A 21,713-nucleotide genomic window follows, 5' to 3' on the forward strand; every position below is an offset into this window, starting at 1 on the left:
GTTGATGTATTATGAACTCATTAGTGTTCTCTTGCCTAGTTCTAATTTTTAAGGAATTATTTTCTTTGGTAAGTTTTTAGAGCTCTTTCCCCATTTCATTAATTTTCTTTTCTTGCATTACCTTTATTTCTTTTCACAATTTTCCTCAATTTCTCTTAATTTGATTTGTAAAATTCTTTTAAATTTTTAAAAAACTTTTTGGGGCTTATGACCATTTTAAATTTTCTTTGAAGCTTTTATAAGAAATTGTTTTGTCTTGTTCTGAGTCTGAACCCTAAACTTCTCTAGCATCGTAGTAGCTAAGTATAGTCAGATTCTCCCTATGTTTTTTAAATTCATTTTTTTTAAATGGTTTATTTCTTGGTTGTTAATTTTATGTTAGAGTCCTAGATGTGGGAAATAATGTTTCAGGCTTCAAGTTTTTGATATTTTTGTTTTCTAAGGTCTGTAGAGGGGACCTTTGACCTTTTGGTTCTATAATCCAATTCCAGATGTAGTCACTGCTCCTCCAGGCTTGGTAACCTTAAGTTCTCATTTCTGCTCCTGAATTACAACCAGGGCGCCCAGCACTGTTGCCACCACAATCCTCAAGAGTGTGCAAGCATAGCTCCATAGTTCTTCTCTGAAAGCCAAACCAGGAATTCTGCTGTCCTGCAAGTGACCACAACTAGCAGTGCTCCTCCCCTTTTTAACTGTTCACTGGTATGTGCTTGTTTCTGCTTGAGCCTTCTTTATCACAGCCACAGTGTGGAACTCAAATGATAGTGTATCTGGGTCCCCTGTCCTGCTTCACCAGACTGATATTATATAAGATTTGTTATTTTTACTTTACCTAAAATGTGACACATAAATGTTTATTAATGGGGTTTTAGAAGTAATGATAGACAAATCATTTCCCACTTTGGAAACCACACGTTTTCCACTATCTTTCATCCTCCTTCTGGTGCATAAGATACTTAATAAAAGCTAATATTTCTAACATTTGAAGGATCATATAGTGCTTTACAACTATTATGTCATTTGATTCTGTGAGGTAGGTACCTATAGTTGTTATTTTCATTTTAGAATTGAAGAACTCAGGCACAGAGAGAAGTGACTTGTCCACAGAACAAATAGGTATCTAAGATAAGACTGCCTGGAAGTGCTTGAGTCTTAGGACAAGCACTCCCCACTGTAATCATACTTTCTCCTATTATGGTAACATGCTATATCTACTTTGCAGTTTTAACTTTTTGATATTTTTGTGGTCCATAATCTGCAGCCATGTAACATCACCTAAAGACTTAGTATTAGAGGTGGATTTTTGCAGCATCAAATGGTTTGCATCATTCAAAGGAGTTAACAGTTTCCAAAACACCACAACCTGGTCTCTTCTTACTTAATTCTCTGCTGAGTTCATTGTCTATCTGTAATGTCTCTTCAAAATGTTTACATATTTGATTCATAAAAGCATAATTTTAGATTTTTTAAAAAATCACTTTCAAGGTTGGTCAGCACTATAAGAAAAGAGATTTGTGAGAGACTGCTGAAAGGGTCAGTGGGGCCATTGAGTAGGGGAGGTCTGTGTCATTTCACTGTGTGTATATATGATTGCAGAAATGTGGCAGGTAACAATTCATATATGAGTTCCATTTTTGCCAATTTTGCTGTGGATTCTTTAGTTTTTCAATTGCCTTGGAATGGAATAGAATCTACAGCTGCAGCCTACTATTCATAGTAATCATTAATCCAATTTCCTTTTAGCTTTCAGACTCCTCAGTCATATTGCAAGAGATCCATGCTTGAAGTTTCTGACAACACCATGAGTAAAATGTATTGCATGTATACTTGAAAGCTTAATGAGGTCCATGTGTATCTCATCATTAGTAATTTAAGAGTAAGGCATTTATTCCTTATTACTGGGATAGTGCTTTTTCTGTTCAGAGGTACCTGATAGGATAAGGAGTAGAGATTATAAGGAGATGAGGTGGGGTTATGTGCCTTTTAATAATGGATATCCCTCCTATCATGTTTCAGTATATTGGGCCTCCATCTCCCTAAACATAAGAGAATGTTGAACATAGATTAGGAAACAGGTTCAAATTCTGAATCTGCTACATATTAGCTGTGACCCTCACATAAATTCCTTAAGCTCTCTGAGCTTCAATTTCCTAATTTATGAACCAAGGAAACATATCCATCTACATCACAGGATTGTGAAGATCAAATGAAGAAACATATCAGGCTTTAAGTTCCATATAAAGTAAGCTGCTTTTAGGGAAATGGAAGTAGTATTTTGGACAAGGAGTAGTAAACAGAACAAATTCTGTTTAAGGAAATAGCACCACCAACTTTTGTCAGTTCTAAATTGGCAATAACAGCTGCCTATTTGAAATTTTAAACCCCCACTTATAAGGGTTCACTAAAAGGGAAAGACTTCCACTAATGGCAGAAGATGGTGATACTTTTCCTTTTGATCAAAAAGAAACTTTCCCATGATGTTTTTGAAGAGTCATTAGGATGGAAAGGATGACAAAGTTGTTATATGGAAAAATCATTTCTTTTTAATGAATAATGATAAATATTAAATGAAGGGAAATTTGATTTTGAAAGTTGGTATAAAATATTTTTAAAATCTGAAAAATTCTCAAATATAAAAGTGTATTTTAGAAACATATATATGTAATACTGCTACACTTAAGTAGTGCTGTGATTTTGTTGCTATGTGTACTTCCAGATAACACAACCCATCCATGCTGTGGCATCCTGTGCAACTTTTGTCTGTGCTTCTGGAAATCTGGCACGATGGGATTCATCCAGGACTCTGAAGGCTTTTTTTTTCTTGTTCTTTTAACATTATGTGGATATTAGCAAAGCAGATTGATTGTCCTTTTATTATCCCTTCTTAATACACTGTTGACTATCATATATTTTGATAATTTCTTTGATGATACCTTTTTATACCATTTCCCATGCATAACTTTCTATTGCTCTTTGGGACTGTCACAGTTATTGTATGTGTGTGTGTTTGTGTGTGTGTGTGTGTGTGTGTGTGTTTGTGTGTGATAGGTTCATAAAAGATTTTGAGCTTTGAAGGGACCTCAGAGAAGATCTAGTACAACCTTCTGACAGTTGAAGACATCAATGCCCCAAAATCAGGTGACTTACCCAAGATCATATAATATGTACATGATAGAACTAGGATTCCAAACCAGGTATTCTGCATCAAAATTCAACATATTCTTCATGATATCTCTAAGGAGGTATAGACTTAGCCTCCACTGACAGATAATTGTATGTGTGGTGAATAAAAACAGATAGATTGTGGTGTTCTGTGATCACAGCTATATAACATCACTGTTAGAATCAGTGTAGTATATTATTATGGCCACTATGAAAAAATGAATTATCTGCTATTTTCGCAGCATAATCCTTAAAGCAAAACTTGGAAACCAATGAAACTATTATTTGAAAAGGTTTTTTTTTTTTTGGGGGGGGGGGTCAAATCTAACTATTAACTGTTAGACTTTAAGATATTAAAACAAAAATATAATAAAATCTGAAATATGCAAAGTAGATGAGGAGGAATATATCCAGGCACTAACAACTGAAGGGTGTGGATAGGAGAAGGGAGGAAAAGCCATGTAGAAGGTGATAACTCAAGCTGTACTTTGAAGTGAGCCCTGGATCCAAAAATTATACATTATGAAAGGTGGCATTCCAGGCAAGGAGGAAAACCTCTGTACCAAGGCAGATGGAATGACATGTATTCTGATAGTTTGGCAGGAACATGGAGTATATGTGAAATGGAATAAGTTGAAATCAAGCTATAAGGAAGTTGGAATCAAATTGCAAAGGGCTATAAATGTTAAGTAGAAATTTTTGTATTTTATTCTAGAGGCAATAGAAAACCATCGAAGCTTTTAAAGCAATGGAATGATGTGGTCAGATCTGTGCTCTAGGAATAAATTTATTGAGTTGCTCATCCTAAGACATGAGTTTCAGATTTGCCACTGAAGTGATCAAGGAAATCAGCTTATCATTTTTAAAGCAAGAAAGACACTATGAAATTTTGCTAATTAAATTATATTGATGTGGTTATGTTTATACTGATGAAATCTTACATCTAATTCTGCTGACTTGCTTTTCCTCACACCCTGTTTTTTCAAAGGGAATTTTGTCATTGAGGCCAAGACACAGTCCTGGCATTCTGAAAATGCTCTCTTGTTAACAGATCCAACAAACTGAACTCTGGAGAATAGTTTCATTGGCATTAACCAAGGGTCTGACAGATTCTGTGACGTCCAGAGACATTTCATTCCTTCGGTATTCTATTCCCTCAGATCTCTACAACACAGCATTGGTGACTGTTTCCAGTTTATGGCTCCCAGCCTTTTATAATGATATATTCTCAAAAACTTAGATTTGTATTTGGTTCAAGATACTTTATTCATATAAAATTTCTTCCCAGATTCAATTAATATACTAGACACATGCTGTTTTGTCCAAGCTAGCCAACGTTGTTAAAAACAAGTTGTGTAGATAACATTACCTATATATGCATTTCTGTCCTTTAAGGAAATCATTTCATATACAATCATGCTTTTTCCAAGTGTTAATATAGAGGAAAATAAGTTTATAGATTTTTGACCCATGCCTACATTCAGAAATCAAGTTGGCAAAAGTTGGGAGAAGAAAATGCTGAATATGTTAGCTGCAGATTTATCTGCATTTACACTTATATTTTGTTACCTTTTCTACTTTTCAAACATTAGTTTTTCATGTAGTATAGATATGACAAAAAGTACTAACATAAACCTGAATAGCAAAGGGAACAAAAATATAGAAACAAGTGTATATATAATTTTCAAAATAGACAAGGTCATATTTGAATAGGCAACTACACTAAAACTTCAGGAAGTTTTAAAAGCAAATATAAATTCGATATATAGTTTCATCATTCCTAATGGAATATGAATTACCATCTGAAGAATTGAAAAAATAGTCAAAGTGAAAATAAACACATTTTGATAAAGAATTTCTAATAAGGTAATTTAATGATTTTAAAAGTCAACATATCTTATGTATCTCAACTTTTTGTTTTGTTTGTATATCATACCTATTCATCTTTTAAACATAATCCAATGAGATAGAGACAACACTTAAAATACACACACATATAAAATATGCGATTTACAACATTGAAGAGAGTGCAACAAATAAAACTATTGAAAGAGTTTTGCCAACAAAAAGGATGTTTAATGAAATGTTTACAACAAAGCCTACAGTGTAGGATTTAATCAAACTGAATAGAGTACTGTATGAAATCTCAGTACACAACTGTTTTGTATAAAGTCCTCCTATGTCCCTTATCCATGCGGTGAAGAGAGGAGGCAGGGAAAAATAGAATAAATGATTTGTTCTGATCCTGTAAAACAGGCTAAGGGGAGGGGGGGAGATAAAGCAACACACAATCTATTAAGATTTAATAGTTAAAAACCACACATTAAAAACATGGCTGATGATGAGAATTATCTTTTGGGAAAATTACAAAGGTTATTTTGCTTTTTATGCAAAAGACTGGCTGAAGTTTTATATTAATAGTAATGAAAGAAAATGAGTAAATTTATGCTTATACTTTAATCCTAAAGGATGATGCGTAGTTCACTTAAATTCTTATTATTTTATTGGTTGGTTAGTATATAAAAATGGCCTGAGCAGGGTTCCCTGAAGTAAAATACAAGAGTTGAGAAATTTTAAAAAGTATTTTTTCAATGGACAATTTAACTAGCTTGTAATATGAGACTATTTGAGTTAAACAAGCAGGTGTTGGAATATGTTAAAACAGAATATAGTATGGTCATGCATAGTATAATAGAAAAGAGCCCAGACTTTGGAGTCAGAAAATTTAAGTTAAAATCCTAGATCTGCTCTTTAGTAGCAGATCTTAGATAGTATCTATGTGACAGGGCAGATTACCTCTCTGGGCCTCAGTTTTTCATCTGTAAATCAAGGGGATTCAACTATAAATCTAAAGTGCTTTTTTCCAATCCTAATTCCAATCATCCTTATAAATGAATTGCTAATTGTTCAAATATGATTCAAACAGATTAATTTCAATCAACCTAATTCACTGTATACAAAGAAATGAAAATATTTTAGAACTAGGAGAATTTAATGATGATTTTGCCCAACCCTGTCTCATTTTTAGAATTAGGAGGTTAAGAAATTTATGATCATGAGATTTAAAGATTTTTTAAATTCATTTTGCAGATAAGAAAACTGAAGATTGAAAAGATTTAATTAGTTTCTCAAGATCATAAAACTAGTGTAATGTCTCATTGTCAGCCATGCTCTTTCAGTGTCAGATGTTTCTTAAATCTTCTCCTTTGTTTTGAAGTGTTTCTGCTGGTTTTCAAGAACTGAAAGCTGAAGTATACTCTTCCACAAATAGTCAACAGTGCTTAATGAAGTACTTGGTACATAGTAGGAGCTTAATACATATTTACTGATTGAACACTCTTTGGGAATATACAATAGGCAACTCTTGCTTTCAAAGCTTCAATGTGCTGTTCTCTTTACGTGATGTTCTCAAGATATACCATCTACTCCACCCTTCTATTTTCACCCAGAGCCCAGAATTTCTGAGTGGGATCTGGACTCCCTGAGTCTTTTCCTTCCTAGAACTTGACTTGGCTGCCATAACCAATTCTCCTTTTTCAGGGCTCTTTTCTCTGCTTCTAAGTGTCCTATTCCTTTGAGCACTTGGTGATACAACCTCTTTCTATTCCCTCTTCTTCTTTAATGCAGTTTCTTCTAAGTAACCACAATAAGGTTCAGAGACTTAAGAGGGTAGGTAAGAAAAAAGAAGAGAAAAATATTCTCTCCCAATTACTGTTCTCTGACAGAATATAGGGATCGCACTCTATAAACCTGCTTCTATGCTTGACTGAGCATGGAAGCTTAGCTTTTTAAAGACTACTAAGGAAGGTTGTGATTTTTTCCCAACCAATGGCAAGCTATCTTTTCAATTTTATCAGGGAAACTTCTTTACACTTTGAAAAGGACATAACTAATGACTATCTCATCACTTCTGTTATCTGACCTTACCTTCTATGATTAGATCAGCAGGTATGCTGCAGGTATACTGGATCTGGAGTCAGAAAGAGTTCACATCACATCTCAGACAATTATTAGATATGTTACTCTAGATCAATCACTTAAATCTGCCGCAGTTTCCCTATCTGAAAAATGGGGATAAAGCATTTACCTCAGTGCCTGATACAAAGTAGATGCTTAAAAAGGTATATTTCTTTTCCTTCCCTGTCTTCTTTCTCTTACTACACAAGCAAGTTTGACAAAAGGCCTTTGGGTACTGTTCTTTGTAATAACAGTCAAATTCAGGGTGCAAAAGAGCCAAATCCAGGTGGCAGGAGTTGAGTTTTCAAGTCCTGCCTAGAAGTTCGTTCAGAAATATATTCCTGCAGCTTTTACTTTCTATTCTACTTCAGTAAATATACTTTAAGTTATATATAAGGATGTTGGATTTATGCTGAGGATAAGAAATAGAGAAGCCTATAGTGGGCAAATATGAGACAAAATAGCTAATAAATTATGATAGAAGTTCTACTCTTAGAGAGAAACCTGGGAAACCACTGAAAAGGAAAGTCTGGGAATGAGGGGAGGAGTGAGGAAATCGTGTAGTAGTATCTACACATATGAAGGGAGAATTTAAAAAGGACTCAAAATTGATGACTCCTAGTCTGCTTAAATGTAATTCGGTTTTATTCTCAATTTCATTTAATGGCATGCTGAATAGATTATCCAGCTATACTCCTTAGCATAACCAGAAAGCATTGTCCATGAGTTTATGGTGAGAATTTAAGTGTGATTGGACTTGAGTTTGAATCCAAGCTCTGCTACTTATTACTTGAGACAGTCCCTGACATTAAAACGATTTTTCCTGGGTCAGTTATGTCAGCATTAGGATTACATCACATTTGAAATATATGTGTATTTTAAATTCCAGTAAAACAAAAATCTGCATTTTCTCATAGTCTTATTGTTCTTTTTATGTTGAAATATTTGTTTGTTATACTTGTAAAGTTTACAGTTTTAAAAAGAAACATTCAAGTGTTTAGCAAAAAAGAAACAAAAATATTTAATAATCATAATATTTAGCAAAAGTTGAGAAGAGTTCCAGGAGAAGTACATGAGTAATAATACCAGCTACATGTAAATTAATTGATGGGATAATGTGTAATGAAAATTAGTGATTAAGTATTTCAAAGATAATAATGAATGTCTAAAATGCAAATAGACTATACATACTATTCCTAATGAAAGACAAATAAGTACTCAGTGGATAGAAGATTAGACCTATAGTCCAAAAGACCTGAGCTCAAATCTGGCCTCAGACATTTGCTTGCTGTGTGAGCCTGGATAAGTCACTTAATCTCATTGTCTGCCTCAATTTTCTCTTTTGTAAAATGGGAATAACAAAAGTTTACAACTACCAAAGTTGTGAGGATAAAATGAGATAATATTTATAAAGTTCTTTGAAAACTTAAAAGTAATATATATGCTATTTATATGTAATCAGTAATTTTTGATAGTTTAAAAATTCTAGCAAAGGAATTAGCCTCATCCTTAAAAAAGATAACCCAATTAAATCTAAATTTAATATTAATATTATTATGTTTATATAATTTCAATTAGATATAACAATATACATCTTAGTTTTTATATTTGAAAAACATTAACATGAAATATTAATATGGAATTAACAACATTTAAACCTGCTAGAATTTTTGCTTCACTGACATAGCTTCAAAAACCCAGGATAAGGCATCAAAATAAAATATGGATTACTTGACCATAACCCAAGAAACAGAAAAAATGTACTATATTTCTTAATTCTGTGTAATTACATGTTTCCACATTAGAGCATGAGGTCTTTGAGGGCAAAAATTATTTTTTCATCTTTTTGTATCCCCAGTGCTTAGCACAGTGCCTGCCACATAGTAGATGCTTAAGAAATGTTTATTGACCCATTGACTTATGTAGCAGTGGAGGAGCAGTTGAAAAGATCAGTGGAAATGCTATGAATCCCATAGTTTTTAACCTGACTTTAAGTATTAATTTAAATTTAATTTAACTAATTAGGACAGTAAGATGGCACAATGGATAGAATACCAGGTCTAGAGTAAGGAAGACTTATCTTTCTGAGTTCAAATCAGGTTTCAGATACTTACTAACTGTGTGATTTTGAGCAAGTCACTTAGCCCTATTTACTTCAGCTTCCTCATCTGGAAAATGAAGAAGGAAATGGTAAACCACTTCAGTATTTTTGCCAAGTAAACCCCAAATGGGATCAAGAAAAGTTGGACATGACTGAAAATGACTAAATAACAACAAAAAGTTGTTTACACATGAGATCTGTGTCCAATGACCCATTCCAATGATTAAGACAATTAAACCACTGCAGTACTGATCTTGGTTTTATATGAATGAAACCAGTTTATATAAAGAAGATGCAATAAGATAAAGAATGTTGCAGGTTCTACTTAATGAGGCTTACACTATAGTGTAGTACAACTATACTAAGGCAATAAATAGTTGTAGCTCATGAGCCACTGAAAACAATTATGGTATTATCAGGCTGACCGATTTAAAAAAATTATTGAATCTGATTAAAAGAAAATGGATGAAAAAAAGATGGACTTAGCTTTTCCACTGAAATCCACTGAGGGGTCTGTCAGCCCCAAGTTCAGGGTGCCAAAATGTGAAGGAGAGATTCCAACACTTACCTGTCATGTTTTAGGGAAACTTAACCAATGTATGAGTCATCACAGTGAAGAAGCCCTTTTGGTCTCTTGCCTCTGAAAACATTCCATTCAGTAAATGTGATCTCTTGTGGCCAAGTAGAGAGATATGGCAACAAAAATAATAGGAGTTTAAAATACATGTCTTTTTGTAAAACACTAAAAAACAATTGAGATGTTATTAGCAATTTCTGTACCCAAGACAATTGGAGATGAGGTTGACTTAACCACAATTAGCTTATTGTTGGAAAGTGAAAAGTACCCAAAAGATGCCATCAAGTTTCTTTGTTGTTAAAGGTTTGACCACTACTGGGAGATAGGAAGTAATAATGTATCAGAGTATTTTCTAGGCTCTTTTTTTCACTGTGGTTTTCAGGGAGTCCAATAATTCTTAGATTGTTTTTCTTGGATTTATTTTCCAAGTCAGTGATGAGGTATTTTACATTTTCTTCTATTTTTTTCATTTTTTTTTTTTTTTGGTTTTGTTTGAGTGATTCTTGATGTCTCATTGAATCATTCACTTCCATTTGTTTAATTCTAATTTTTAGTGAATTATTTCCTTCAGTTAACTTATCTCCTTTTTCACTTAGCCAATTGAACTTTTAAATGAGTTGTTTTGTTCATTGGACTTTTTTCCATTTCAAAAACTGTTTTTCATGGGGTTGATTTAATTTTCCATTTTGTCAAAACTATTCTTTTTTTTTTGATAGTTGATTTATTTTATTATAGCTTTTTATTTACAAAACATGTGCATAGGTAATCTTTCAACATGACCCCTACAAAACCTTCTGTTCCAAATTTCCCCCTCCTTCCCCCCAGCCCCTCCCCTTGATGGCAGGTAGTACAATATGTGTTAAATATGTTAAAATATATGTTAAATCCAATATATGTATACATATTTATAGTTATCTTGCTGCACAAGAAAAATCTGATCTAGAAAGAAAAAAATCTGAGAAGGAAAACAAAAATGCAAGCAAACAATAACAGAAAGAATGAAAATGCTATGTTATGGTTACACACTCAGTTCCCATACTCCTCTCTCTGGGTGTGGATGGCTCTCTTCGTTACTGAACAATTAGAACTGGTTTGAATCATGTCATTGTTGAAGAGAGCCACATCCATCAAAATTAATCATTGTGTAGTCTTTCTGTTGCTGCATACAATGATCTCCTGATTCTGCTGATTTCACTTAGCATCGGTTTATGTAAGTCTCTCCAGGCCTCTCTGCAATCATCCTGTTGGTCATTTCTTACAGAACAATAATATTCCATAACATTCATATACTATAATTTATTCAACCATTCTCTCCAATTGATGGGCATCCATTCATTTTCCAGTTTCTAGCCACTACAAAGAGGGCTGTCACAAACATTTTAAGATCCTTTTGAATTCTTCCAAGAGAGCCTTGTGAGCTAGAGACCAATTTATATCACTCTTGGAAGTTCATCTGGAGGTGTTTTTGCCTTTACTGTCCTCAGGGTTTGCATTCTGTTCTTCCCTGTGTCCATAGAAGCTATCTATGGTCAGAACTTTATTTTGCTTTTTTGCTCATTTTTAAAGTTTGAGGTCTACTCTTAGGGCAAAGGGGAGATTGTCCCAAGCTGCTTTTACTGGTGACAGTGACTTCATGCTATGGTAGGGCTGGTGCTGCTGGCTTCCTCCTCATGCTGGGTGGATGTGACAAGTCCCATTTGTTATCCTGGGATCCAGGGGCTCACTATTTTCCTTTGCCTTGCTAGTTGTGTTGGAGGTCTCACAGATAATCTGCTGATCCACTGGCCTTCTGAACCGGAACAGAATAGCCAATGCTGCTGTATTTTGGCCAAGAGTCTCCCTCTAGATTCTCCACATGGGAGCCTTTTGCCCTGGACCTCCCTATATTGTGCTGGCCTGCAATCCACGCCCCCTGCCCACACCATCCATTTGAGACAGATCTTTCCTGAAGTTCTATAATATCTTCTGCTCAAATTGTCACACTCCAAGTATTTTTGGGTTCTATCACTCCAAAATCCTCTCAGAGGCTTGATCTGATGTTGATCTGAGCCAGGAAGAGCTCAGAACAAGATCTGTCTACTCTCCATAATCTTGGCTCCACACTTCCCTCACCCCCCCACAAAGTGGGGTATACTTTTGAAAAGTGGAATTACTATAGGACATATGAAGTGGAACAGAGGGAAGAATATCTTACCATCTATTGCTATCAGGCATACCTGGGATACTGAAAGTTTTCTATGGATTAAAATCTTGGCCTCTGCTAAGAGATGGAGAAGAATATCAGAGGCAAAAATTCCCAATTCATGAATTAAAGCTGATGAGAAAAGAAAATTAAGCAGAAAATCAACAGACACTTATTAAGCAATTCCTATATACCAGGCCCCAGGCATCTAGGTGGCACTGGGGATAAAACATTGGGCTTGGAGTCAGAAAGACCTGGGTTCAAATCTGGCTTCAGACACGCACTAGCTAGGTGACACTGGTCAAGTCCCTTAACCTTGTTTGCCTCAGTTTTCTCATTGGAAAAATGAGGTAGAGAAGAAAATATCAAGCCATTCCAGTGTCTTTGCCAAGAAAATCCCAAATAGCATCACAAAAAGTTAGATGTGACTGAAGCAACTTACCATCATCAATAGCAACAAGCCAAATCCTTTGCTAAATGCAAGGGATACAAAAAATGGATAAAAGACATTCTTTGCTCTCAAGGAGTTCACAGTCTAAAGGTGGATATGACAAGCAAACTGTACAAACAAACTATAAATAAGACAAATTGGAAATAATAGAATGAAGGCACTAAAATTAAAAGAGAATAGGAAAGGCTATTTATAGAAAGTAGGATTTTAGCTTGAAATAATCCAGGGAAGCCAAGGGGCAGAGATGAGGAGGAAGAGCATTCTGAGTACATGATATAGCTATGAAGTGAGTAGAGCAGGGAGGTGTATAAGGTGTTAGTTGTTTTCCTTTGTGCTTGAAAAGGACCAAAGTAACATCATCATGTCAGGATCAAGGTACAGGGTGGCCAGCCATAGCTGATCAGAGTGATATGAGCTCAGAAGGCTCTACCTTAGGTCTGGCACAAATAGTCCATATGAACATTTGGAGTGGAGATTTATTTTATTATCTAAATTTGCACATCTCATTTTTTTTTTTAATTCCTGCAATTTTGCTTTGCTTATAGAGCACAGTGTCTTCTTTCATATAGGCATGGCATGCTGGGTGGTCCTGTGCCAGTATCTCCATTATCTCAATTTATTTCAAAGTTCTTCAGATAGATCTTGAGCGTGTCCTTCTTTTGACCTCCATATGAGCATAGAGCATAGGAATAAATGGAATTTTCCTCCAAATGATAAGTAGCATCTAAAACAATCAGCAAGCATTATATGTAGCGGGGATAAGCTAGAGGCATTCCCAATAAGATCAGGGGGAAACAAGGGTGCCCATTATCACCATTATTGTTCAATATTGTACTAGAAGTGTTAGCTTTAGTAATAAGAAGAGAAAAAGAAATGGAAGGAATTGGAGTAGGAAATGAGGAAGCAAAACTCATTCTTTGCAGATGACATAATGGTATATTTAGAGAGTCAACTAAAAAACTATGAGAAACAATTAACAACTTTAGGAAAGTTGCAGGATATTAAAAGCCACATAAATCATCCACATTTCTATGTTACCAACAAAGCCCAACAGTATAGAAAGGGAAATCCCATTTAAAATAACTGTAGACAATATAAAATATTGGGTGTCTACTTGCCAAGACAAAGTCAAAATCTACATGAGCCTAATTACAAAATGTTTTTTACACAGATAAAGTTATATCTAAATAATTAGAAAAATATCAATTGCACATGGATAGACTGATACTTAATATAATAAACATGACAATTCTACCTAAATTAATCTACTGATTGTACCATATGAATAAAACTGCCAAAAATACATAGCTAGAAAAAAAATTGATCTGGAAGAAAAAAGGTCAAGAATAACAAGGGAATCAATGGAAAAAATGCAAAGGAAGGTTGCTTAGCTGTTCCAGAGCTAAAACTATATTACAAAGCAGTGGTCATCAAAACTATTTGTGACTAAGAAACAGAATGCTGTTCAGAAATAGAGTGCAATAAGTTGGGTATGCAAGATAGAGTAGTAAATTCCTATAGTAATTTAGTGTTTGATAAACCTGAAGACTCTAGCTTCTTGGATAAGAAGAATTATTTGACCATAATTGCTTGGAAAATAGTAAGACAGAGACTAGGCATTGACCAACATCTAACACCCCTACCAAGATAAGGTCAAAATGGGTACATGATTTACACATAAAGGATAATACTATAAGCAAATTAGGAGAGCAAGGGATAGTCTACTTCGCAAATCTTTGAAGAAAAGGAGAATTTATGGCCAAAGAAGAAATAGAGAATATAATAAAATGTAAAATGGATAATTTTGATTACATTAAAAAGTTTTTGTGGGGCAGATAGAACACCAGCCCTGAAGTCAGGAGGACCTGAGTTCACATCTGATCTCAGACACTTAACACTTCCTACCTATGTGACCCTAGGCAAGTCACTTAACCCCAATTGCCTCAGGAAAAAGCAAACAAAAAAAGTTTTTACACAAATAAAACCAATGTAGCCAAGATTAAAAGGAATAGACAACTGGGGGTGGGATAAGGGATTTTGTAGCCAGTGTTTCTGATAAAGACCTCATTTCTCAAACATATAGAGAACTGAGTCAAATTTATAAGTATATAAGTCATTTTCCAATTGATAAATGGTCAAAGGATATGAACAGACAATTTTCAAATGAAGCAATTAAGGCCACTTTTAGGCATATAAAAAAATCTCTAAATCACTTGATAAAAAAATGCAAATTAAGACAACTTTGAGGTACTATTTCACACCTTTCAGATTGGCTTAGGATGACAGGAAAAGACAAGGATAAATATTGGAGGAGATGTGAGAAAACTGGGACACTAATACATTGTTGATGGAATTGAAGGCTGATCTAACCATTCTAGTTTATAGTCCAAAGAGCTATAAAATTGGACATACCCTTTGGTCCAGTGGTGTCATTACTAGGTCTATATCCCAAAGAGATCATAAGAGAGGGTAAAGGATCCACATATGCAAAAATGTTTGTAGCAGTTCTTTTTGTGGTGGCAAGGGATTGGAAATTAAGGGGAATGGCTGAGTAAGTTATATCTATATGAATGTAGTGGAATATTATGGGTTCTATAAGAAATGATGAGCAAGCTGATTTCAGAAAAACCTGGAAAGACTTCCATGAATTGATATTGGATGAAGTGGTGAGAAGCAGGAAAACATTGTATACAGTAATAACAAGATTATATGATGATCAAATTTGCAAAAAGTGCAAAGATGCACTTGGCTCTTAAGAATGTGGTGATTCAAAGCAATTCCAATAGACTTGGAATAGAAAAAGCCATCTTCGTCCAGAGAGAAAACTATGGAGACCAAATGTGGATAAAAAAGCATAGTATTTTCACCTTTTTTTATCCATTTTTTTTTAATTTTCCTCCTTTTTGGCCTAATTTTTCTCTCACAACATGACAAATATGGAAATATGTTTAAAAGAACTGCAGATATTTAATCTTTATCAGATTGCTTGCTGTACTGGGGAGCAGGGATATAAGTAGAAAAATTTGGAACCCAAATTCTTGCAAAAATGAATGTTGAAAACTGTCTTTACATATATTGGAAAAATAAAATACAGTTGAAAAATAATAGTTTTTTAATCAAACATGCTTGGCATTCAGTTGTACTCTTGCCCATCAGAATTGTACTCTTTGGAGTTGAATTTGAATGGCAGTTTGGCTTGAGAAAGGATCTCAGTGTCCAGTATATTATCTTCAGATCTTTCTAAGACAATTCAAATGCAAGCAATTTATTTTTTGGCATGGAATTGCTAGACTGTCCAGGCTTCACAAGCATTCAGCAATGAGGTCAAACTCAGTGATTTTGTAGACCTTCAGTTTGGTAAGTGGACTAATACCTCTTCTCTCCCACATTTTCCTTCAGAGCCTCCTAATACTGAGATAGCTCTGGCAATTCATGCACCAACCTCATCATCTATATGTACATTCTTAGAAAGCATATGATAAGTTCACAGTGAGTGAACTTATTCATAGCATTCAACATCTCTCCATCTACTGTAACCAATGGTTTTACACATGTATCCATGTATCCATTACACATTATCATGTGGGGCTGGTTGGTGAAGAAACTGTGCTTTCTTGGTGTTAATTGTCAGGCCAGAATTGACATAAGTGACAGAAAATTGATTTGTACTCTATTGAATATCAGACTTTGAGCTATATTGAGGACACAGTTATCTGTGAATAAAAACAGAAAAGTTTGCATACACAACTTTTGTTCTACTTTAGTCTTGGCTTAAAGTTTTTCCAAGTTAAATAATTCACTGTCAGTGAGTTAGATTACTTTGATGCTATTTTCATTCTTGTTGAAGGCATCCAACAACATAGGTGAAAACGTCATGCTAAAAAACATGGAAGCAAGTATACAGCCCTTCTTTACTCCATTGATGACTGGAAAACCATGAGAATACCATCCATTATTCAGAACCCATTCAAGCATACCATTGGGATACTGTTGTACATACTGATGGACTTCTCCAGGCAATCAAATTTTGTCATGATCTTCTGCAAGCCCACAACTGACAACATCAAAGACCTTAGTCAAATCAGTGAATGTGTGCAGACCTCTGTCTTGCCGCTAATGTTTCTCTTGGAGTTGTCAGGCAGCAAATACCAAATTGACCATTACTTGGCCCTTTATGAAGCCAAACTGGTTCTTGGGTTGAAAACCATCCTCCAGATGAATCAGCCTATTAAAGAAACTCTTATCAAGAACCTTGCTGGCAATAACTAAAAAAAAGAGATGTCCTTGTAATTGTCATGGGAGAACTTTTTCTGATGCCTTCTGTTTTTTTTTTTTTTTTTTTTTTTTTTTTTTTTCCTTAGCAAAGATACTGCAGTGGTGTGACATTTCCTTTTCTAGCTCATTTTTCAGATGAGAAAACCATGGTGCACCAGATGCTTTTCCATACAAGAGGCACCATACAAAACTTCTTCAATTTGAAGTTTGACTAGAGAGGTATTGACTCTAACCTGAGATATATGGTCATTGACTTCAGCATTAATTGATTATAATCTGTTGAGAATAGCATAGAAGTGTTCAGCCAACTCTCTGAAATCATGACCTTATCGCTAATCAATGTGGCTCCATCATCACCAAATAATTGAGATGCATTTTAATCTTTGGCCCATTAGTAATCTGCAGGGCATCATAAAATCATTTTGGATTGCTATTATCAGTATAAAATTGAATTTCATTTGCTTTCTTACTGAGCCAAGAATTCTTCATTTCTCTAATCTTCACTTGCACTTTATATATATATATATATATATATATATATATTATATATATATATATATATATATATATATATATATATATATTATATATATATATATATATTATATATATATATATATATATAAAGATTTTTGTTTTCAAAACACATGCATCAATAGTTTTCAACATTCAGCCTTGTAAAACCTTGTGTTCCAATTTTTTTCTCCTTCTTTCTCCTCCATCCCTTCCCCTAAACAGCAAATAATCCAATATGTTAAACATTTGCACTTTAATTTTGATGGAGGCAAATGCTGTCTTCTTAGCAAAAGACAAACTGCCCTGCTGGTAAATCCTGTAGTTTTTTTGTTTTTTCATTTAATTTCCCTATCATTTTCATCAAATTAAGCTTCACGATTGTGAGTATTATGGTCCAAAGGAATAAATGAAATGCTGTACATCAAATCTCTGAAATGCTTACATGTCCTTTCTACCTCATTGTTGCCAACTCTGTTTGGCTCAGCTTCCCCTCCATATCAGCCACAAACTGTTCATGCTAGGAGAATCATGCCCTAATCTGTTGACATCAAATCTTCTGGTAGTCATCTTGTCTTAGGCTTTTGTCTTATGAAAATATTTAAATTGGAGAGAATAAGTCTGTGATCAGTTCAGCACTCTACCATACATCATCTTTGTCATTCTCTTACAATGATCTAGACTATTAAATACCGATATTTGTTTTGAGAATGTATTCACAAAATTTTATTAGGATTAAATAAATGTAAGATTTATTTAATCCTAATAAAAATTTTCGATGATGAGAAGGTCATGAGATGCACAAGATTTTAATGATAATTGACTTGCTATTGCTTATTCTGATTCCATTCCTCCCAAGGACTCCCTGACATATATGATCATTTCTGCCTACTCTGGTGTTAAAATCACCCAGATTTGCAACCTTGACTATTTTTGAAACACTGATGATGAGAGACTCAGGTCTTCATAAAATGTTTCTTTGACCTTGTTAGGGTTCATAATGGTGGGAGAATAGGCATTGAAGATAGTGCATATTCCTGCAAGTAGCAATTGTCAAAAATCTATCATACACTCTAGGAGGCAAACAAATTTTTTGACTAAATTAGCTTTAATTATGAAACCTATACTAACTTTACAGATGTGTATAACAGAATGAAATTAGTTTATTTGTACAAGATCATGTTTAAGGTCATGCCACATATAACTTCTTCACACTATTAAGAAAAAAAAGTTGACACTTTTCTGAATAGTTTAATTTTGTTTTAATATTATTCATGTGTAATTACTGGAAAAGTTATCTAAAATTATTTTTGTTACCATTATGTTAAATGGAAATGTGAATTTTAAAAATTATTAGGATTTACTATATTAATTTGTTGTATTGCATAAATTTAACTCTAATGTTCCAACCCAAAGAAGCACTGTTTTAAAATAAAGTGATCAACAGAGCTAGAACTTTTTTATAAAAGTTAAATTTTAAATCGTTAATTTTTAGGGCTATTTATTTTTAAAATAGTTAATTGTTCAAACTAAATTTATTCATTATGTATTTTATATAAACATCTATGCAAACTATTGATTTGCACCTATACAAACTATAGATAGTACTTAAATGAATTATCTTTATATAAATAGAAAATTCTCAAAATTTAGTTCCAATATAGCTAACTTGGGGAAGTTAGGGGAAGTTAGGAAGATTGGGGAAATTACCCAAATGTGTTTATTGTTAAATGATGATGGTGGTGATGATGCTAACAACATTTACATAGCACCTAGTAATGGCTTTACAAATAATATCTCATTTGATTTTCATAACAACTTTGGGAGGTAGATGTTGTTCTTATCCTCATTTTACAGATAAAGTAATTCAGTTATATAAAGAGGAAGTGACTTGCCCAAGGTTACCCACCTATTTAAGTGTATGAGGTTATATTTGAACTCACGTATTCCTGATTCTAAACTCAGCTCTCTATTCACCACATATCGATTTGGCTGCAAATCATGATATTTTTGTGTTATAGGAAATGATGTCATATAAGGAAAATAAATACATAGTAATAATGCATGAGTTGAAGGGCTTCACAATTTTTTTATTCCTTCCCCCCTCATTCTTAATATATGGACAGGTTTTAATGTGGAATACCAGTAAAATCAGAGTCTGAATAGGCAACAAAGGGAGTTTTGGAGAGTTTGATATCATTTTCCCACCAAAGTGAAGTGTCTTAGGCATTTCTCAATGCTGACTTATATTAAAATATTCACTCTTCCTGATTATATCTTGTTACTTTCAAATCAAACCAATTAAATGGACTTTTCACCAGCTTTGTTATGTGACATCCCTTTTTTTCCTGGAATTTACTCACTCATCTTCATAGAGAGAATAACCTACAGAAGCCTTCAGTTTTATTTCATCCCTATTTACCATTACTGCCAATAGATATCACTCATAATGCAAAAATAAAATTCTATCCTTTGGTATTCGTTGGGTGTGATGACCGCGTATTTAAAGTCAGCCGGAGTCAGGAATTCAGGTTAAGGGAAAAATCTTCGATCTTTATTGACATGAAGAGGTGAATAAGGATTGCGATAGCAATATGGGCAAGAAAGATTGCAATGGCAATATGCAATAGCAATAGCAAATAGCTGCGACAGGAAGCCAGCTAACAGAGGGAGATCTGAGCTGAAGTGCTATTGCAATAGCAATGTGAGCAGCTGTGTCAAAACACCAGCCAGCAGTCTCTCCTTCCCCTTCCTTTTCCACTCCCTTGCCTCCACCCACCAAAATCGTCATTTCCTATATAACACATCAGGACTTGTACAAAGAGTGGGCGGGGGCCATTCTTTCTCCAAGCTTATATATTAATAGAGTATGGTCCAATTACTATTTAGCTTGGGACCTCAGTGCATCAACTCAAGCCTCAGCCCATTACACCTCCTGCTTTCTTTTGTTTTAGAACACAGATGGTTATGCTATCCCTGAGATGAAAATCACCAAAGGGAAGTGGGGGTTGTTAGCGGGTTTCTGGGCTGAAGGATCTTATTATGCACAAATCCATCATCATGGGACACAAGCACATAGCAATAACGCAGAGGCTATTAGTGATGACTCTCCCCACAGTCAGTGCAGGCTTGATGCGGTGTAACAAACATGAATTGTACACCCAAGTAATGGTATAACAAACAACATAAATCAAGATGGTGTTGTAAAAGATTGCCAGAAGTCCTAGAAGGAGAGTATGTAAACAGCAGTCACACATAAGCCTTCTTCAGCAGCCAGGAGATAGTCCAAAACCAATCTATTGTCCATTGCTTCACAAATCAGAGAATCTAATCATTCCCCCAAGTTTTTGAAGTCCTGCAAAAGTCTTTTTATGTATTAGGGAATCCAATGATTCCAGCAGATTTTGAAGTCCTGTAAGATTCTTATCATTTCTCAGAAAATCCAATGATTCCTGAGGGCTTTCAAGTCTTATGTCTTAAAGGATCCAATGATTCCTGAGTCCTACAACAATCTTATCATGTCTCAGAGAATCCAATAATTTCTGAGATAAAGGAGGAAGACAAAGAACAGATTAATGACCATATCCCCACAGGGCATGGAGACTTAAGTGAGGCTCAAGGGTGGGGTGAATCTGAGGCAGCTTCAGCCCCACCTAAGGAGCTGGTAATTGACTCTCCTCCGTCAACTCCATCCTCCGGGATGGAGAGAGGAGTGGTGGGGGGGGGAGGGGGAGAGGCAATGACAGCACCTGCACCTCCCCCCCACCCCCTGCATCCAGCTGCTCCTTTGAGTAGATTGCAAAAGGGACTAATTAAGGCCAAAGATAAGGGAAAAATGTATCAGAATTTCAACACCACATTTTTCCCATTATTCAACCGTTTAATTTTTCAGGTCAAGAAAGTAGAAGATTCACTCCTTTTGATATAGATATCCTCAAAGACCTGAAAAAAGCTTGCACTCTTTATGGGGCTACATCAGCTTATGTTAAAATGTTATTACAGAATTTGGCATTTGAAATCTTGACCCCTAATGACTGGAAATTTATAGCAAGGATATGCCTAGAACCTGGACAAAACTACTTGTGGCTTTCTGAATATAGTGAGCTCTGTAGGATACAAGCCCAACAAAATAGTCAAAGTGGAGTTCATGCTGCAATCACCTATGACCTACTAACAGGTGTAAGTCCTTATGCAGATGTCGAAGTACAGATTAATTATTCTTTAGCAGCATATGAGCAAATTGCTGCTAATGCTATCAAAGTGTGGACTTCTCTCCACAATAAAGATGACAAGGATGGGGCCTTCACAAAAATAACACAAGGGCCAAATGAACCCTTTGCTGACTTTGTGGGACATTTGCAGACATCTATCACAAGAACAAATGGAGAAAATGCAATAACAGACATTTTGATAAGGCAACTTGCTAAGGAAAATGCTAATGAGGTTTGCAGAAGAATTATACTAGGACTGCACAAGGATGCTCCTTTAGAGGAGC

The 21,713-nt window shown here is 34.7% G+C and overlaps 1 long non-coding RNA gene across 1 annotated transcript; it reads left to right on the plus strand.

The window, feature by feature from the left end:
• The first annotated feature begins 226 nt into the window (after positions 1 to 226).
• LOC127553364 (uncharacterized) lies at positions 227 to 2,905 on the plus strand. Its single transcript, XR_007951730.1, has 2 exons — positions 227 to 702; positions 2,717 to 2,905. It is a non-coding gene; the product is annotated as an uncharacterized LOC127553364 (long non-coding RNA).
• The last annotated feature ends 18,808 nt before the right edge of the window (positions 2,906 to 21,713 follow it).

This window comes from Antechinus flavipes, chromosome 3, assembly GCF_016432865.1.
Source record: "Antechinus flavipes isolate AdamAnt ecotype Samford, QLD, Australia chromosome 3, AdamAnt_v2, whole genome shotgun sequence".
Classification (NCBI taxonomy): Eukaryota; Metazoa; Chordata; class Mammalia; order Dasyuromorphia; family Dasyuridae; genus Antechinus; species Antechinus flavipes.